Below are 21,878 nucleotides of genomic sequence, written 5' to 3'. Positions count from 1 at the left end.
TACTAAGTGTCAAACTTTACTTGTTAATTCAGTCGCTCTAAATTGACTAAAATAGAATTATGGCAATTGTCATATAAAGAGGATTAAGGATAGTAATTTTAAAACAGAGGATGATTCACTTAAAGCAGTAAGCTTAATTAGTTGAGCTCAGGGTTGTCTAATTACGAATACTAAATTACCAATACAAAGTCTTAAATCTCTTTTCATTTTGTGATACCTTAATAAAGAAAGCAAAATACGTAAATAAACACAGAAAAATCAAATTTATATCGACCCGATTTGAAATCACTCATGCACCATTGCAAATCTTGGCACCGTTGCAACTCTTGGCACCAGCAATGTCAATGACAAAGCGATAACGAACATCATTCCTAGACAACCGGTCCAATGCCTCATTGATCTGATCAGTCTTCACAACTTCAATGTCACAAGTAATATTTTTCTCCGCGCAATAATTCATCATTTCCTCCGTCTCTTTCATACCTCCTATAATGCTCCCTGTCACGGATCTTTTCCCTACAGTCATCAGTGGGAGTTTTTTTGGTTAAGATAGTGTAAAATACTAAAAGTCTAAAATTCTCCATAGTCAAAAATATCTCAACTATTAGTTCTTACCAAAGATCAAAGGAAAGGAAGGTAAGCCCATGGGTTTATCAGGTGCACCAACAATGGATAATGTCCCATTTACTTTCAGAAGTTCTAGGATTGGACCCAATGAATGCACAGCTGAAACTGTATCAATTATGAAATCCAAACTCCTCTTCCCTGCCTGCATTTTACCACAATCCACAGCCATCAGCGAATATAATCCCAGGAATAAGATATGAATCCCCTATAGCAACTATAAGAGCAAGCAAGACAGAGCAAGTAAACAACCTGCATTTGTTCTGAGTCAGTGCTGACAATGAAATCATTGGCACCTAAGCGCACTTTAGCTTCAGCCTCCTTAGAAGGAGAGGTGCTTATGACAGTAACATGGTGGCCAAAACCCTTGCCAAATTTAACAGCAAGATGACCGAGACCACCTAGCCCCACTATTCCAATCTTCTTACTTGGGCCTTCGAGTAAGTTGTGGTCTTTAAATGGCGTGAACACTGTTATCCCGGCGCACAACAATGGTGCCGCTGCATCCATTGGTAGGCCTTCTGGAACGCGCACCACAAACCTTCACACCATCATCCAACCAATAGCGCAGAACAGTTCAATTTTATGATAAACGATCATGGTATGAGAAAACAGGAAGAAATTTTTTTTGATGTTATCTGTTGCAATATGGAAAGGTTAGCACGGATAACCAGAAATACCTTCCGTCAGAAACAAGCATTTTGGAGTAACCACCATAAGTGATACTTCCATCTCAGAATATCCCATTGTAAGTAAACTGATGATTCTCGCAATATTGTTCTTGAGAATCCTTGCAGTATTCACATTCCAAACAAGAACATGCTAGACATCCAACTCCGACTCTATCTCCAACTTTGAACTCTTTCACATTGCTCCCTGTGTATGTACACCTTTCATCATCCTCCACGTGTACAGAAAGAGACACGTGGAAAGCATACGAAGCGAGACATCAAAACATGATAACAAGCATCTCATCAGAAGATACCATCGGTCAGCAGATCTGACGGTCAGGGACAGAGGACCACAGAGGTATGATGGCTCAGAGGAGCACCAGATAATACCCCTTGGGTATTGACACACCCAATCCCGAGGAAGATCCCAGATCAACGGCTGAGAGGAAGTTTGGCTGACACAGATGTGACCAGACAAAGAGACACTTGTCTCACAAGAGCATACATCCATCTACCCGCATTAAATACCAAAGAGATATACACGTGTCGATCAGCTCGTGGAAGAAGCAAGGATAACCCTTCGTATTCAAGCTCAGGCCGCGGCATACGCCGAAGACCTCTGCGTAATAGGCACAAAGCACAAGAAGATAAGATTACAACGGCACCTCAGAGATGGGACCCACGTTCCTTCCCTGTAAATACCCCTCTCCACTAAGAGAGAGGGGACAGACCATTTTGGAGAGCAATTAGAGGAGAGCATAGGAGAGAAAAATAGGAAGAGTAAGTAATCCCCCTACTTCCGCAGACCTATGTACACTCTAAAGTCATTCGACTATCTTTGTAACCATTCAGTACATAGTGAAACACCAAACCCCGTGGATGTAGGCCTTAGTGCCGAACCACGTAAATCTGTCTCATTTACATATCAGCACCTTACATTCAGCGTTAAACTTCATATGCTTTATATTTATACTTGTTTCTTGATTTATTTCCTTATACGAACATTATTTATGATAATATTCGACTAGACAATGACAAGCTCGAAGGCTTTGAGTCGATGAATCGATATAATCATCCCGTTACGCATACGATGTACGATTCTAGAATTAGGACGTATGCGAATATTGTTTGTGAACACTTGGATGGCCTCGTGATTTATGTGTTCACAATTTGGCGCTAGAAACAGGGACTTTGTCCCGGTAAAAGATTTATCTTATCCTGTGATTTCACCTTAAAACGCGCATTATGGTTGTGCCCTATTCTGGGTTCAGCGTGCTTTCAAAACCTTTTCTATTCTGGGTTCATGTTCTTCATTTTCACAAACACCATTTCAAAGCAGACAAACCCGCGGCTATATCACATATTTTCACGTGAGGTGTTTTCCTCAACTAAGATTTAATAATCCAGATTCATGAGTCCTCGCGACGGATCTGCCTTTTCAAGAGTTCTTTTTCAAAAGTAGTCTGAAAACAAGATTCATGATCGTTTATTAGAGGATTTGTATTTCAAAAACTAGACCAGTGAAGTCTTTACATCTCTTCTATTAGGGCCCTTGGGCAGCTCATTTCCTTCTATTCCAATAGTCTTGCGGGTACGAATGGCGCTAACCCGATCCTCGTGGATATCTTTGGTTCTCCTTATTTATTCCCCTATGCAGAAAAGGATTAAAAATGGAGAAGATACTAGAGGCAGTAAAAACCAAAGCCTCATCAAAGGAGACACCGAGGGTTACCTCGGTCATGACCTGAAGCAAGCAGAAAGGAGACAAAGCTAAAACAACTACTCAGAGGCAGGATGTTGCGTAAATCACTTCACCTATGAACACTAACTCCATTCCAGTCGCGGCTCTCAAAGCAGCAGCCACGAAGACTGTTGCGGACCACCAGGCTACATAAGCTAACAAGACTTCAGTTTCAAGCCAAATCCATCAACAAAAAGAAGGGGTAGCAGAATCTATGACGATTTTGACGAAGAAGATATCCTGTCAAGAGCAAATCAAGACGAAGATTTCAGCAACGAAGATGATTGGAGAATGATGATCCATGTGTTTCTCAAGGATGGAACCTTACCCGCGGATCACAAACAAAACAGGAAAATACTCTCCAAAGTAGGAAGATATGACCTTCTGGATGGAATCATGTACAAGAAATCTTTCCTCGGACCGTTACTACGTTGCTTATCCAGGAAAGAGGGGCATCGAATTCTAAACGACATCCATTATGGTGACGCAGGAAATCATAGCGGCATGAGATCACTAGCCGACAAAGAAAAAAATGCAAGGATATTACTGGCCCACAATGGTACAAGATGCCGCAAGAATGTCCCGACGATGTGAAGAATGTCAGCGTTTCGCCAAAAAGATACATGCACCAGCAACAATGTTGAATTCTGTGGATAGTCCGTGGCCATTCGCAAAATGGGGCATAGATATCGTTGGGCCTTTCATCGAAGGATCATGGAAAAGACGATTTTTGATAGTATCCACGGACTACTTCAGTAAATGGGTGGAAGCCAAATCCTTAGCCAGGATCAGAGACATGGACGTGTTTACTTTCATATTCCAAAACATTATTTGCAGGTTCGGCATACCAGCGGAAATCGTGTCCGATAATGGTAAACAATTACAGGGGAAAAACATAGACATGCTCTTCGACACTTTCAAAATAAGGAAAAACAAGTCCACCCCCATATACCCTCAAAGCAACAGACAAGCGGAAGATACCAACAAGACCCTCGCCCTTATACTCAAAAAGCAATTAGACAAACACAAGGGGCGATGGTGTGAACAACTACACAATGTATTATGGGCATACAGGACAACACGAAGATCTGCCACTAGGGAGTCCCGTTTCTCCTCACTTATGGAGCTGAAGCAGTCATCCCAACAGAGATCCTCATGCCAACCAAAAAGACCGAAGCATGGGAGAAAAATCTCACAACATACATGATGTTAGAGAGACAGGACGACCTGAAAGGAAGGAGGGAAGCAGCATTGCAGAAGATGGAAAATTATCAATGGAGACTAGCGAGGGAGTACAAAAAAAAGGTAAAGCTTCGAAATTTTGTAGAGGGGCAGTATGTGCTAAGAACAATCCTGCAGTATCAACGAGAGAAGAAATGGGGAAAGTTAGCACCTACGTGGGGAGGACCTTTTATAATACACGAAATTGCGGGAAACAGTTCCTACTATCTTCGCAATCTGAAAGGCGAGGTCCTCCGGCACCCTTGGAATGCTAAATGGCTCAAACCGTACTACCCATAGGAGTAGCGCAGCTTTGCATCTGCGTAGAGAATACCAGAAGAAGAAGGCAGCGTAACCGCTTTACATGTTTCTATCTCTGGACGAGGAGTAGCAGGCCTCAACCTATCAATCAGACAAGCTTTTTGGGAAATCTTCAAGTAAACAAAATTTATTAACAATATTGGGGAAAGTAGTTAATCTACAATCTCTCAGGGTCCCCTATCAGTGTCTATGAGTGTAAGACCAGGGGGAAGGCACCCAGCAGAAAGAGATACCCAACCAATTTTAAGGCAGCGGGTCGACGGAATGGGTGCATGTAAATATTTTCAAATAAGCATTTCATATCCTAGAACGCTGCCTCGTCCCCCACCGTTTGGGAATCCTCTGGCCCAGGATTCGCCAGCGGGGTGACAGGTCTCAAGACGATCACGAAGGTATTTACCTTCGGTGTCGCACTCAAACACTCTCAACTTTTTACAAAACCAGTTATTTATAGTTTAACACTTCACAATACTTTAAAATAAAAAGATGAATTGATAACGCAGGTACGCCAAAAGGATGATCCATTTCATAAAGAGTTGATTACAAGATTCGGCAAATAAGATTAAAAAAGGACACACATCAAAAAATGATCCGAAATTATATAATCAACGAGGATCAACTTTCTATGACTAATAAAAGAAATCTACTTGGACGATACAGCTCCATCAACGGGGTTGTCTCTGCGAGATGAAGGTACGCTACCACCTGAAGAGGGCCCAGAAGAACCAGGCAAAGGCGCGGGAAGGGGACGGCGCGGATAGTTCTTGACAAGACCATGTTCGATTTTAATGCCAAGTTAAATCTTATCCGGGACTTTGTTGGTCTCTTCAGCCAACTTACATCGAGCCTTATAAGTGATAACAGCGGTCCGCTGGTGGGCTTGAGACGGCAATACAAATAGGCATTCCGCCTCTTTGGAGGCAATCTCCGCTGATTCCTCACGAGACGCGGCCAACCCTTTGAAATAGTTGGTTTTTCCTTCCTGCTGCACTAAGGCAGATTGAGTCTTTTTAAGCTCATCATTTGCTGCGTGAAGCTGTCCCTCGAGTGCTGAAAACAAAAAATACCAAGGGGTTATAACGAAGAAATAACATAATCACACTCGATAAAACGAGGTTATACCTTCGACATTAGCCGAAGCCTCCTCATACTCATTGACAACTGCGTCTCGAGCCTCATCAAGAAAGTCATATTCGGTGGATAGTTTCTCAAAATCCCTTTGAAGGTTCGTAAGAGCAAATTGACTGGCGTCTAAATCTACCTGCTTCATCGAATCCAAGTGAAGAAGATGGTTGACTTCATCATTCACCTCCCCCATCCTTTTATGAAGTCGATACACATTCATCTCAAGATATCTTTCAGACTCCACTTGGCGAGCAACATCCGCTCGAGACGCTGCTAGGGCTTTACTAAGAGCACCAACCTCGGCCCTAGCATTATCTCTTTCCTCGGAAAGACGCAGCATACTATCCCTAACCCCGGGGCCTAAGAAAGAACGAGCCTGTTGTAACTCTCCTTCTAAAAAGCGCACTCTAGCCTCTAAGTCTGAAGCATGTTCTCGAGCATCACGCAGGTTGTCACGCGTCCATAGCAGCGTACCATTAAACAAACAACGGTCATGATTGTACTTATTTTGCATATCAACCATCAGTGTTCGCTTTTCACGCCACTCAGCTGTTAAGGCGTTGTGCTCACCATCACGAGAATTCCACTTTACGGCTTCGCTCTTCAACTTATCCACCAACTCTGCAATACGGGATTTCCGTCGTTCCCTTTCTTTCCGAAGCCATATCAACTCGGGGACTCAACCCACTGAATATAGGGTGGGGAGACTCAGACAGAACACCAAAAATACAGATAGGGAATCACAAGGATTGAAAAATCCGTAAAATACAAACCTGTGAAGGACGAGACACTTCTACGAGTCTGCTCCAATTCGTTGCGGACTATAGCAAGTTCTGAACGAAGATTCTCCTCAGCGTTACCCAGCTGTTCTTTTTCCTTCAGACGGCCCCTCAGTTCATTTATTTCCGCTTCAGCCGCAGACAGTTTCTCTTCCCTATGACGAAGCTTGGCCTCCAACTTTAAAGACTTTGCTTTAAAGAATTGGTACAGAACATGGTTACAATGTTCGCTCCTCATCATCTACTTCACAAACAAGAAACATTATTATACCAAAGGGATCAGATATCACGAAGAACACAATGCGCGGATATCATAAAAAGAGTATAAGGATTTACCTCTAAAACACGCTGCTGGGGGAAACCGTACTGGTACCCATCAGCTATGGCCATCATGTCAGCAACAGAGGAGGGAGGGTCAACCACTAAATTAGCTTCTGAAGATCTAAGATCCTTCTCCCACATCTCAGCAACGCGGGCTTCAGAAGACAGTTGCATCATTCGACGAGTATAAGCGTCGGAATTCTTCTCACCAGTGACCACGGGGGCAGGGTTAGGGACGAACATCGGGTTCTTCTTCTTTATCCAATCCAAAATGGCATCTTCACCTTCAGGCATTAGCGAGAAAGGAAAATCCTCGGAAGGAGACTCAACCGCAGACTTCCCCTTGGCGGTTATCTCCTCACCCGCGCAAGTCTCGACATTACCACCCTCAGCATGACCACCTGCGTTCTCAGCTTGATGATCAGTGGTACCTTCTTTTCCAAGGTCCCCAAGCACATCCCAATCATCATGTGGGGAAAGCAATGAGAAGTCCTCGGCAAGACCCATGGCAGCAGTCACATCGAAGGATTCCCCCGCGGAATATATCCTACCGAAAGAGAATTATGGGGAAATTACGGGCAAAGTACCAACACCAACAATGTCATCGCCAACAGGGGAAGATCCACTCCCACCAGTACCACCGACGGTAACATTACCCTCAGCCTCACCATTACCACCCGCGGCAACTTCTTCTTCACCATCACCACCCGCGGCGACTTTCTCTTCAAGATCACCACCCGCGGCAACTTCAGCCTCATCATCACCACCCGCGACAACCTCTTCTTCATTACCACCTTCGTCATCAGGGTAAGAAGTGTCGGTACGCTCTTCTCCGTTGGACATTTCTTCATCCTCACCATACCCTTGGTTTACGGGACTCGTAACCTCCTCATAACCCTCAGCCTCACCGATAACCGCATTAGAAGATTGTTTGGGCCCAAGTTTCTTCTTCTTCGACACCTACAAACCAGTATACATCCCACAAAGGCTCATTTTTTCCCTCACTTCAAAAATGAAAATTATTTCAAGCAAGGAAAAAGGGGAAAAAAGATAGAGAATATAAGAAGAAACTATACCTTGGCAGCAGCACTCTTTGATGGGTGGATAGCACCAGAACCCTCCTCCTCATCTCCATCAACGACATCAAGAGCATAAGGAAAATTCATGCCCGCGAAATTAGGACGCCAAGGACAGAAATCTCCATAACGAGCAGGAGGAGTTTCACGAGGCTTGCTTGATAGGCACATTTTGTGTCTTATATAATCTCAATTATATATATTATTAGTGCTCGATTTTATATTTATTATGGATTTTTATGTCCCTGTAGGTATTTTTGGAGAAATAAGCTTTTGCGGCGAAATTGGCTAAAAAAGTGGTTTTTGCGCTCGTGGGAGAAAATTACTATACGGACTCTCACTTTGGATAAGGGGTAACCTAATTACTAAGGGGTAACCCATTTCCAGGCATCTGCTAAAGGGAGACCGGAACTGGATAGGGGGAGGTCATCTTCAAAATTCAAAACAGAAATTGGCGGGAAAAAAGGCAGCAGCGACAACAGTTTTTGAGCAGAGATTTGAGCGACTTAGGAGGAGATTCAATGGGCATATTTGGTACCTACGGACTCTAAAAGACATAAAAGGCCTAATGCAATCGTCTAGACCCATCCAATTGGGCTGGATAAGTCGGAATAATTGATCAAAGTCCCAACAGGATACGACTTCTCTGTTTAGGGTTTGGGATTGGTCAGAGAGATTTATGGGATTTTCTTGCGTGGGATATACTTCAAATAAGTTGAGTCCAAGTCCTAGAAGATATTTGAGACGAGAGAATAGCTAAAAACAGGGTGGAATGCAACAAGAAGAGGATTATTCTTCAAACTGCCCGTAGAGAATAATGGAGATTTTCAACGAGTTTGATCGAGTTTCAAGGTGATTCAAAGCCTATAAATAGTTGGGTTTAAGTCATAGAAGGGTTGGAAACCATTAGGAGAGATTTTATAGGTCTGCAGAGAAGGGAGAATCGAGTTACAGAGAGTTACAGTGCTGCTGCTGCTGCTGCTCGAGGAGGAAGAAGAAGACGAAGAACAGACTAGCTAAGGCAGTCGTTCTTCAACAGTCTTAAAAGTGGAACGCAGTGTCGTTGTTTTACAGCACTTGAGTTGTATCGTTGATTTTCAGCCCTTTCCCCTTTGTAACAGTGGCGCTGTAACACCATTACAGCGTTGCAAATTCATGTTTCATCTTATATTCATCAATAAAAACACCTATTTTAGCCATGAATTTATCTTGTGAGTATGTTTTTGGGATGAGGATCTAAACCCATTAGCCGAGACGACGGAGGAAGCCATTGACACAAAATTTATTGGTATAATTCTAATTTTTCTATTTATTTGCAATATTATTATTTAATTATTTGCATGAATTGAATTTGAATTATTAGTTTTTATTGAATAATTGTGAATTAACTTGATGAAGCATGCTGGGTTTTAATAACTTTTGATGTTTTATACTTTTTGATTACAATTATTACTTCAAAAACATATTTGAGGCAAATATTAGAATTGATTTTAAAGATAGAATTGCATAAAAACTATTTAGAGTTTACTATTTATTTGGTCAATGGTGGAATCCTAGTCTTGGTAATTTTCTCTAAACTTAAATTATTTTATTTATTTTCCTTTTTAAATTAAATCTAAAAAAATTTGTTTTCTTCTCAAGTCTGAAAAGACCCTTTTTACCACTATTACAATCACTATTTGAAAATACATCAAATTTTTGGCGCCGCCGACGCGGATTTGTGTTTAGGTAGCATTTTTTTTAGATTTATTTTATTTTTATTTTTATTTTTATTATTATTTTTTTTCTTCTTTACGTTTTTGGGTTTTTTGTTTCCTTGCATATTTTTGAAGATTGGAGCGAAAGACAATTTTGCCAAAGCTTGTGGTGATTTACTTAAAGTTTGGGAGCGAAAAGCAAAGCTAAAGGAGCGAAAGAAGAAGATTTTCTTTATTTTGTAAAAGAGAGAAAAAAAAAGAGAGATTTTTTTTTTTTTTATTTTTTATTTTTTTTTAGGCTTTCATTTTTGTTTTTGCACTTTATTTTTGGACTCTGGACTGTGAACATTTGGACTTTAATTTTTAATCCCTACGGAAGGGTACCCTTAAATACAAACTGTGTGCAGGGAAGGACGGTGATTACAATATCACCTCGGCCCCTCGGGTTCGCACACGACATAGGAGTCGTGGCCCGAGTCGACGACAACGGTTCATCCCCCGTCTGGTACGGGAGGTAAGTCCAATCGAAACACTTGTGAATCCCCTGCAAGCGAGTTACTGTACTCCTTAAGGTGCTAATTGTTTGAGGACGAACCGGACTGTCTTTATTTTCCTAGTAAAGGGCAAGGCCTGTCCTAAACAAGATAAGGGTTCGGATTTCATCACCGCTCCCTTCTTGCCCGCTTTAGGAGAACAAAACCTAACGCGAACCCAAGATTTAAAACCTGATTAGAAAGAGACTTATAGGGTATCGAGCTTGTTAGGAAAAATTTTCGAAGGATATTGGTTATTCTTTTAGCATACTTCGAAGTTCATGACGGTTTTTGTGAGTTGAATGCGTGACTGCGCCGCCTTGTACTGCGGTGAGGCCTTGGGTATCAAAGCTCCACTAAGCTTCCCTCGCCTCGATTCAACTTACTTTGACTCGGATTGATTCCAGAGGGGTTTGCTTAAACTGTAACGAATTCCCCTTCGAGAGATAGAAGCTAGTCTAGAAACAATCTAAGTGGAGCCATCATGCTTGTTGTTTGCTAGAAATCTTTAGGTTTGTTGTGGTAGAGTCGAGTCAGCCTGCTGTGTGATTGCTAGAACCTTCCTGTTAGGATTTTTATTTCTTTTTGATATTTTTAGTGTATGCCCGATTTTGTTAGGGCTTGGAAAAGAGATACTCTAGGTCGATTGATTAGCGAAAAACCTAGTAGTTCTTCTGATATAAGCAGGGAGCTCGAAGATTCTTCTTTTGAGAGCCCTGTTTTTGGAAACTTCAGTTTTGAGAATTTATCTCTGAGTGATAAAAGTACCCCTAGTACTTCTGTTGTGCCAGCGATGGCAACTTTGAAAGATTACATGTTCCCAACTAGGACCAACCGAGCTTCGTGCATTAAATTGCCAGCCACTACGGCTAATTTCGAGATAAAACCTAGTATTCTTAAGATGATCCCTATATTCTTAGGAAAAGATGATGAGAACCCTTATTTCCATATTAGGGACTTTGAGGAAATTTGTGGAACGATTAGGATAAAGGACCTTACCGATGAAGTCTTGAAACTTAAGATGTTTCCCTTTTCTTTGAGAGAGAAAGCCAAGACCTGGCTGAACAACCTACCGTCTGAATCCATAGAAACATGGCAGGAACTTATCGCTGCCTTCTATATGAAGTTCTACCCTAAGCATAAAACTGCAGCTGTTAGGCAGAACATTAGTACTAGTGTGCAACAAGAGGGAGAGTCTCTTTATAGATTTTTATAGAGATTCAATGATCTTCTATCCCAGTGTCCTCACCATGGATTTGATAAGATAAAACTTGTAGAGATTATTTATAATGTCTGAATCCATAGAAACATGGCAGGAACTTATCGCTGCCTTCTATACGAAGTTCTACCCTAAGCATAAAACTGCAGCTGTTAGGCAGAATATTAGTACTAGTGTGCAACAAGAGGGAGAGTCTCTTTATAGATTTTTATAGAGATTCAATGATCTTCTATCCCAGTGTCCTCACCATGGATTTGATAATATAAAACTTGTATAGATTATTTATAATGGTTTGGACTATTCGACCAAAGCCATGGTTGAGTCTATGTGCGCTGGTGAGTTCACTAGTAAAAATGCTGATGATGCTTTTACCTTCTTAGGAGCTATCGCTGAAAAATCCCAACAGTGGGAGTCTTGTGTTGAACCCCCTAAAAGACTCTTGGTTAATAAAAGTAGCACCAATATGGTAGATACGAGTTTTGCGTCAGATGTTAAGTTTGCTGCTTTGTCCAGAAGGTTAGAAGCTTTGGAAATGGGTCAGTCTAAAAATAGGTCCTTGTTGAACCTAATAGAGCCTCTCAAGTCTCTAGTTGTGGAATAGAGCCCGATAATTCATTTTGGGAAGGTCAGTTTAGTGAAGAACAAGCCCATGTTGTCTATAAAAACGCTAGGTTTGAGAACCGTCAGAAGTTTGACCCATACTCAGAGACCTACAACCCTGGTTGGAGAAACCATCCTAATTTCTCTTGGTCTAAGGGCCAGAATCAAGGCCAATCTAGTAATTCTCAGCCTCCCCCAGGTTTTGGTTATACTAAGAACTCTTCAGGTCAGACCCAGAACCCATCTGAGAATAGAATAGCTAGCTTAGAGGAAACCCTTAGTATATTAAGGAAGATCCAGGAGATGCTATCACAAAGCCAGGAAATGTTAGTAAAAAGCCAGGGTAATTTTCAAGAGGAAACCAAACAGAATTTTAAGAATAGTGCCCAGTCTTTTGCTAAATTAGAGCTTCAAGTCGGCCAAATAGCTAAGCTTATCAATGAGAGAGAAGAAGGAAGGTTCCCTAGTCATACCGATCCTAACCCCAAAGGAGAGAAATCGTACAATCATGTGAATGCTGTCACAACCCTGAGGAGTGGAAAGAAGTTTGACAACAAGGTTGCCATGCCTGATATTGAACATGTTGTAGTTCACCCTGCTGAGCCAGAGAATGAAGAGACTGATAGAGTCTCTAAAGAGACCAATGAGGGTCTTGTTAATCCTGGCTTTGTTCCCAGAGCCCCGTTTCCCCAGCTGCTAGTTCCGACTAAGAGGGAGTCCAACTTTAATGATATATTGGAGGTTTTTAAGCAGGTTAATATCAACCTTCCATTATTAGATGCAATTAGGCAGATTCCCTGTTATGCCAAGTTCCTTAAGAACTTGTGTACGCGAAAGCGTAAGCTCAGTGTCCAGAGGAAAGCCTTCATAGCTAGTCATGTGAGTTCTATTATTCAGAATACCACTACTCCTAAGTATAAATACCCAGGGTCCCCGACCATTTCATGCACAATAGGTAAATACCGTGTTGAGAAAGCGTTGCTTGACTTAGGAGCCAGTGTGAACTTAATGCAATACCACGTGTACCTTAAGCTAGGACTTGGTGAGATGAAACCTACCCAGATGACACTTCAGTTAGCTGATAGGTACGTTAAAATTCCTCGTGGTGTGATCGAGGATGTTCTCATAGAGGTCGACAAGTTTATATATCCGGTGGATTTTGTTATCCTATATACCCAACCTGTCCCTGACCCAGAGAACCAAATACCAGTGATTTTAGGTCGCCCGTTTTTAGCTACATCCAATGCGATCATTAATTGTCGAAATGGTATAATGAATTTGTCTTTTGGTAATATGACTATTGAGCTGAACATTTTTAATATTAGTAAGCTACCCTCCGAGCTAGATGAATGGAGCGTAGAAGAGGTAAACATGATAGGAACCTTAGTTCAGGAGTCATTACCAAACATCGTATCGAAAGATCCGTTAGAGAGTTGTCTATCCCATTTTAGCCTGGATTTCGACGATGGTAGTAACATTGAACAAGTAAATGCTCTGTTAGATTCCATTCCTGTGTTAGATATTGATATATGGAAATATAGGTTTGAACCATTACTAGCTTCCGAGTCTACCTTAATACCTTGTTTAAAAGAGCCTCCTGAGTTGGAGCCTAATTATACATTTTTAGGCCCACCCAAGTCTTTTCCTGTGATTGTAGCATCCGATTTGGATAGTGATCAGGAGAATAGGCCAGAGACCGCGCTTCAAGAAAATAAGGAATTTTTAGAGTGGACCATAGTAGCTATGAAGCAAGTAGAGGATGAACAACCTGATTATAACTTAGAGAAAGAAATTGACCTTTTTCAAGAACCCGATGGTCTAGAAATTAGGAACATTGTGACTAGTCTATGTAGAGGCACCGAAAATTCTAAGTTTGGGGGTAGAGAACTAGAAGAATCTCTTGAGCATTTTAAGGACTGGGAAGATCCGGAAATCCAAGCAATAATTAAAGGTTCGTCTGAGAGTAGTGAAAACCCTAAGTTTGGGGGTAGTAATGATTCTTGTGATTGTCAAGTATCCCCATTGGAAGTCCCTAACTTGGGACTCAAGCCTAGTGAGGTATTCCCTGAGTCTATTCAGACTCCACAACCCGATCCTCCTGATACTGTCCAGGAGAAAATCCATATGTTAGAGACCCGTTTTTCGGATGAATCTGTTTGCCGAGACACTCATATGAAGCCCAAGTGGGCACCTCAGATAAATCCAGTTGTCTTGCGAGAAACTTTAGATCAGGTTGTGCTCTATCTGCTCATTTTTCTGATCTTGAGCATTTGTCTCCTATTCGTGGCAGTTCTATTTGGTCTTATGGACCCACAATTATTTCGACTATTGTTATACGACTTTGGAAGGTGACAATTCTTTTAGAGGTATTTGATGTCTAGCTAATGACTATAAATTTAGCATTTACTGGGAGGCTCCCGCGTTCATGTGATACGGTAATATTCTTCCTTATTTCTTTTTCCTCCAGTGGTAATAGTTTCTCCTTGTTCATGCTTTTAATTTCATCTTTAGAACATTGAGGACAATGTTAGATTTAAGTTTGGGGGTGGGGAAGAAACTTTTTTTTAAGTTGTAATAAATAAACTCCAGAGCCTAGAAATTTATCGTTATTAAGGAGGGCACTATCCAATCTAAGTGGATGGAAGCATGTTGGTTGTAGGAGTTGAGGAAGAAATCTGATTAGGTGGAAACATCTAGAAGAGTCTATTCATAAAAGCACAGAGTTCAGGTGTTAGAAATAACATGATAGTTTCACCATATCTCGTTGAGTCCTTTTCACTTTTATTTTTATTTTTATTTTTAAATATGTTTCTAAGTGATTTGGTGGGGCTCACGATTCAAGTTGTTACCAATACTAGGGTGAATTAGAGTGATTGAGATACAAAAAAAAAAAAAAATTATTATGAAAAAAAAATGGTAGTTACCAAAAAGTTGAAAAAAAAAGAGATGAAAAAAAAAGAGAAATTTTTTTTTAGACCAGACCATTTGACCAAAAGGAATAAATTCAATAAAGTCGACCACTGGTACCCTTGTATATGCCAGTTGTGTTGACCTAGAGTTAGGTTATCGACCACTTGTACCCTTGTATATGCCAGTGTGTTGATATTAGTCAGACTAGTATCTCAATCCATTAGGATAGGTTCATTTTGGCGGAGGCCTTCAGACAGATATGGGAAACGCCGTTCACTTAGTAAACATCAAAACCATATATGTTTTTCTATATCCATCTTCTTGATCTATCCATGTGATTAGTTTTGACTCCGAATATGATGTCCATAGTGCAACTATCTGAGTAGAGCTCTGTCACTTTATATGAATTTTAGTATGCTTGAGTGCAAACTAGTGTACAACAATTGGAATTTCGCATCAGGGTACTTCTTCCTGTAGTCAATAAGTATGCCAACCAAGGAGATTCTTTAGTGCCTTCCAAGGTTCTGCGTAGATAGCTAAGGTCTAGAGTACAGGTTTTGTGGGTATATCTCTGGTAAGCCCTCCCGAGACTATAAATCGGCCACTAGGGCCACCTAGGGGTTTAAAGGCTTATTGCATACGCTAAATGCAATCGATGATGCCTGCGAAAGTGAGTTAGGATTTTATTTTCTATTTGATTTGCTCGAGGACTAGCAAATAATAAGTTTGGGGGTATTTGATAGGAACATTTTTGTGTCTTATATAATCTCAATTGTATATATTATTAGTGCTCGATTTTATATTTATTATGGCTTTTTATGTCCCTGTAGGTATTTTTAGAGAAATAAGCTTTTGCGGCGAAATTGGCTAAAAAAAGTGGTTTTTGCGCTCGTGGGAGAAAATTACTATACGGACTCTCACTTTGGATAAGGGGTAACATAATTACTAAGGGGTTACCTATTTCCAGGCATCTGCTAAAAGGAGATCGGAACTGGATAGGGGGAGGTCATCTTCAAAATTCAAAACAGAAATTGGCGGGAAAAAAAGGCAGCAGCGACAACAGTTTTTGAGCAGAGATTTGAGCGACTTAGGAAAAGATTCAATGGGCATATTTGGTACCTACGGACTCTAGAAGACATAACAGGCCTAATGCAATCGTCTAGACCCATCCAATTGGGCTAGATAAATCGGAATAATTAATCAAAGTCCCAACAGGATACGACTTCTCTGTTTAGGGTTTGGGATTGGTCAGAGAGATTTATGGGATTTTCTTGCGTGGGATATACTTCAAATAAGTTGAGTCCAAGTCCTAGAAGATATTTGAGACGAGAGAATAGCTAAAAACAGGGTGGAATGCAACAAGAAGAGGATTATTCTTCAAACTGCCCGTAGAGAATAATGGAGATTTTCAACGAGTTTGATCGAGTTTCAAGGTGATTCAAAGCCTATAAATAGTTGGGTTTAAGTCATAGAAGGGTTGGAAACCATTAGGAGAGAGTTTATAGGTCTGCAGAGAAGGGAGAATCGAGTTACAGAGAGTTACAGTGCTGCTGCTGCTGCTGCTCGAGGAGGAAGAAGAAGACGAAGAACAGACTAGCTAAGGCAGTCGTTCTTCAACAGTCTTAAAAGTGGAACGCAGTGTCGTTGTTTTACAGCACTTGAGTTGTATCGTTGATTTTCAGCCCTTTCCCCTTTGTAACAGTGGCGCTGTAACACCATTACAGCGTTGCAAATTCATGTTTCATCTTATATTCATCAATAAAAACACCTATTTTAGCCATGAATTTATCTTGTGAGTATGTTTTTGGGATGAGGATCTAAACCCATTAGCCGAGACGACGGAGGAAGCCATTGACACAAAATTTATTGGTATAATTCTAATTTTTCTATTTATTTGCAATATTATTATTTAATTATTTGCATGAATTGAATTTGAATTATTAGTTTTTATTGAATAATTGTGAATTAACTTGATGAAGCATGCTGGGTTTAATAACTTTTGATGTTTTATACTTTTTGATTACAATTATTACTTCAAAAACATATTTGAGGCTAATATTAGAATTGATTTTAAAGATAGAATTGCATAAAAACTATTTAGAGTTTACTATTTATTTGGTCAATGGTAGAATCCTAGTCTTGGTAATTTTCTCTAAACTTGAATTATTTTATTTATTTTCCTTTTTAAATTAAATCTAAAAAATTTGTTTTCTTCACAAGTCTGAAAAGACCCTTTTTACCACTATTACAATCACTATTTGAAAATACATCATTGCTATTTTCAGAAGGACGCCAACCACGTGGACCCGGAATCCATCCGTAAGCCCAAGGACCAACTACCTCAATAACAGTAGCATGCCATTCATAATCATGGTCACGCTTAATCCTTTCGCGAGCAGGAAAGAGTTTCCGTTTAGCAGATCCTTCAGTACCAGGAACATACTTCAGCTTGGCATCACTCACCTCACTCAAAAGACGATTTTCACCACGGGGAGCAGCAATATTACGAAGACTAACACTCCACGGCTTACGGTTTCTGCTGTTGACATAATCCCCAAAAGAACTGTTAAAGTTCTGAGGAGTGTACCACTCTCTCTCAGCAGGATTTGGAACATAGCAGGTCATCATAGTCTCTCCCTTGCTCCGCAGATAACATTCCTTCAGTGAACGAAGATAATTCCCAGATAGTTGTGACACGGAACGACTATGAGTGTTCGTGCAATAGCCTTCGCGACTAGCCAACACGTCATAATAAAATGAATCACCCGACTTATATAAGGGCAACATAAGACCCGCCTCGAAGGCTCCAACCGTAGTCAACAGATGAAACTCGTCAAACTAGTAATTAGCAAGGAGCTCGTAGGTGATATCATCGTCAGGAGCATAGAAGCGAACCTCAAAATCTTGGAGTTCATGTTTTTCCTTGAACATCTCAAGATCAATATGCTTGAAAGTGACCTTCTTCTTACCAACTGAAATGCTGCGTATCACGGGGACAATTTCTTCTTCGTCTACGGAATCAGAAGTAGGACCCAATTCTGAAGCTTTCCTTTTAGAAGTAAGATTTGTAGACGGATCAGCTCTCGACATAGTACTCTTGGAGTACTTCCCTTTGAAATAAACCGCGGGAGGAGGAGGCAAAGATTTCTGCGGAGGCACTGAAGGAGGAGCCATTGAACGAAGGGGCGGAGCATCCACTATTTCAGTACGAGGAGGAGGAGCCCGCGTACTCTTAGATTCATCACGAGGAGGAGCCAGCATACTCCTAGAATCTTCACGAGGACGAGAATGGGCGCGGTTAACAGCATACCTAGACCCAGAAGGACCCTTCGGCATATCCCCTTTCTCATAAGGCATAATCTTCGCACCAGAGGAAGATGAAACCCTATGACCCCGAGGATCCGATTGCGAAGACTTTGTAAGGACCTCCCCAAGTGGAGATATGTCAGGATCTCTACGCGGAGGGGATCTTGGAGGACTAGACGGTGGAGTTTGGTAAGGAGCCCGCGGACGATCAGACATATCTACAAGGGAACAGAAAAACAGTTTAGAGAAGAATACGAGGAGATCACTAAAGATCAAAAAACCCATAATTGATAGTTCATCCGGATAAACATGAAAAACCCTAAGAAACTAAAAAATACTCCATCCGACTCCAGGGATAATACTCATATACAGACTCACAGACGCTGTAACAAAGAACAGGGGCAAGCATATATGCTTCGACATATATGATCTTCATCGCAAAACCAAGAACACGGCAGCAGGAGACAAACAGATAGATACACAGATAAATCAATATTGAACAACTGATGAAAAATCTCACACCTGTATAGAAGAGGACGACAAGCACCAACCGCAGTCGAAGAAAGGAGGATCGGAGATATCGACAGATACAGGGGCAGCAACAATCAAGAACGAAAGAAGCAGAAGAAATAAACAGAAAATTGAATGTTATATTCCTCACAAGAACGGCGATAGTAAATGGCTAAAGAACAAGAATAAGAAAACAAGAAGAGAATGAACACTGACAAGAAGAGGATAAAAGTTTTTTTCACATTCTCTTTCGTATTTATGAAGCTAGAGAAGACAATAACTGCTCCTCGTACCAAGGAGAAGTTACGGGAGAAGTTAATGCAAAGTGGGAAACGTGTAGGACTACCTTTCTTCTTCAAAATTGCAAAATACGCCCAAGTTAGAAGAAGAGGGGCAAATTGTATGTACACCTTTCATCATCCTCCGCGTGTATAGAAAGTGACACGTGGAAGGCATGCGAAGAAGTTGTGGATGACCGAGACCACCTAGCCCCACTATTCCAATCTTCTTACTTGGGCCTTCGAGTAAGTTGTGGTCTTTAAATGGCGTGAACACTGTTATCCCGGCGCACAACAATGGTGCCGCTGCATCCATTGGTAGGCCTTCTGGAACGCGCACCACAAACCTTCACACCATCATCCAACCAATAGCGCAGAACAGTTCAATTTTATGATAAACGATCATGGTATGAGAAAACAGGAAGAAATTTTTTTTGATGTTATCTGTTGCAATATGGAAAGGTTAGCACGGATAACCAGAAATACCTTCCGTCAGAAACAAGCATTTTGGAGTAACCACCATAAGTGATACTTCCATCTCAGAATATCCCATTGTAAGTAAACTGATGATTCTCGCAATATTGTTCTTGAGAATCCTTGCAGTATTCACATTCCAAACAAGAACATGCTAGACATCCAACTCCGACTCTATCTCCAACTTTGAACTCTTTCACATTGCTCCCTGTGTATGTACACCTTTCATCATCCTCCACGTGTACAGAAAGAGACACGTGGAAAGCATACGAAGCGAGACATCAAAACATGATAACAAGCATCTCATCAGAAGATACCATCGGTCAGCAGATCTGACGGTCAGGGACAGAGGACCACAGAGGTATGATGGCTCAGAGGAGCACCAGATAATACCCCTTGGGTATTGACACACCCAATCCCGAGGAAGATCCCAGATCAACGGCTGAGAGGAAGTTTGGCTGACACAGATGTGACCAGACAAAGAGACACTTGTCTGACAAGAGCATACATCCATCTACCCGCATTAAATACCAAAGAGATATACACGTGTCGATCAGCTCGTGGAAGAAGCAAGGATAACCCTTCGTATTCAAGCTCAGGCCGCGGCATACGCCGAAGACCTCTGCGTAATAGGCACAAAGCACAAGAAGATAAGATTACAACGGCACCTCAGAGATGGGACCCACGTTCCTTCCCTATAAATACCCCTCTCCACTAAGAGAGAGGGGGCAGACCATTTTGGAGAGCAATTAGAGGAGAGCATAGGAGAGAAAAATAGGAAGAGTAAGTAATCCCCCTACTTCCGCAGACCTATGTACACTCTAAAGTCATTCGACTATCTTTGTAACCATTCAGTACATAGTGAAACACCAAACCCCGTGGATGTAGGCCTTAATGCCGAACCACGTAAATCTGTCTCATTTACATTTCAGCACCTTACATTCAGCGTTAAACTTTATATGCTTTATATTTATACTTATTTCTTGATTTATTTCCTTATATGAACATTATTTATGATAATATTCGACTAGACAATGACAAGCTCGAAGGCTTTGAGTCGATGAATCGATATAATCATCCCGTTACGCATACGATGTACGATTTTAGAATTAAGACGTATGCGAATATTGTTTGTAAACACTTGGATGGCCTCGTGATTTATGTGTTCACACCCTGTCTTTGTAATCACACCCGTAATTTCATGCCTACAGAAATTCAACCGATTAATTAGTTTGTTAATTTATGCCACAAAAAATCAAACAGTTGAGAACTTTTATTTAGACAAAAGAACAAGAAAAGCCTACACAGTCTAGTGAGGCTGGATCTCCTAGCTTAAATGTCATAAAATTTTAGTGCGGGCACACCTAACTACTAAAACATAATCATTGGTGGTCGGAGATCTCTAATATCCTCGAATGATATGCATACTCTCAGCAAACTTCTATCTTGATCCAAAAGAACGTTTGCCAAAAATAGCAAAATATTTATTTCCAGCACAAAAGAAGTAAAACCTGTTGTTTGGATTATCTTGAGTTCTAAACTAGGATATGAGACATAAAATGAAAATATTCAAATTGCTTCATCCGATAGAAATATACATACCCAGGGACGACAGGATATCTAGTGATATTCCAGTCATTTTTCAAGTGGTGAATATCTGTATGGCAAATCCCACAGTATAACACCTCAATCGTTACATCATCTACCCCATTTTCTCTGGCAAAAACAAAAACAAATATCAGTTAGGACTAAATTTGCATTGGAGCAAGAACAATAAAATGGTAAATTTTGTTACCTTCTTTTGAAGGTGAAAGGTGTTACTTTTCCAGATTCATTGTGTCCTGCCCAACCAGATACTATCTGCGTGTGGTTTGGTGTTGTCTGAGACATTGTACGTACTTACTAGTTAGCTACAAGCTCCTCTTGCAACTTCGTTCTGTCTGTTTCAAACAGATTTTCTGTACAGCGTTCTCTTATTTGCTTCAGCTATTGAAAACTCAGATCCATACATACCTGCATTTATAGTACTAAGTGAACTTGATGATGAGTAGCTTTGGTAGGTATACTCGCTATTAAATACCGAAACAAGTACAACTCCCACCATACATGCATACATAATATACATACATACATAAACAACCTAACCCTATAATGCATTTACTAATTGTTACCAGAAAAAGAGTATCAGTAATTAGTGAATTGGTACTGAAGCTTTCTTATTTTGTGATGACTGATGGGTCGTTGCAACTTATTGGAAAAGCCATTGATAACCAAATTGGTGTAATTTCAGTTCAAGCTAGTGCAGAAGCTAAAATAAATACGATGGAAATTACTGCTGCAAATGCAGTGGTTAGATGATATAAATTCTATCATCAGCTACCATTGGCCTTCTTGCACGTTTGGCTATGACACATTGTCCTCCTAGGCAGCTGCTAGATAACATTTCGAAGTGGGTTCGTCATTGATGATAGC

The 21,878-nt window shown here is 40.8% G+C and overlaps 1 pseudogene; it reads right to left on the bottom strand.

Moving 5' to 3' along the window:
* Positions 1–289: 289 nt before the first annotated feature.
* On the bottom strand, positions 290–21,408 carry LOC113337790 (annotated as a pseudogene).
* Between the last annotated feature and the right edge of the window lie 470 nt (positions 21,409–21,878).

This window comes from Papaver somniferum, chromosome 1 (assembly GCF_003573695.1).
Source record: "Papaver somniferum cultivar HN1 chromosome 1, ASM357369v1, whole genome shotgun sequence".
In the NCBI taxonomy this organism is placed as follows: domain Eukaryota; kingdom Viridiplantae; phylum Streptophyta; class Magnoliopsida; order Ranunculales; family Papaveraceae; genus Papaver; species Papaver somniferum.
The sequence above is the reverse complement of the archived record's forward strand: the minus strand, read 5'-3'. Positions and strand labels throughout refer to the sequence as shown.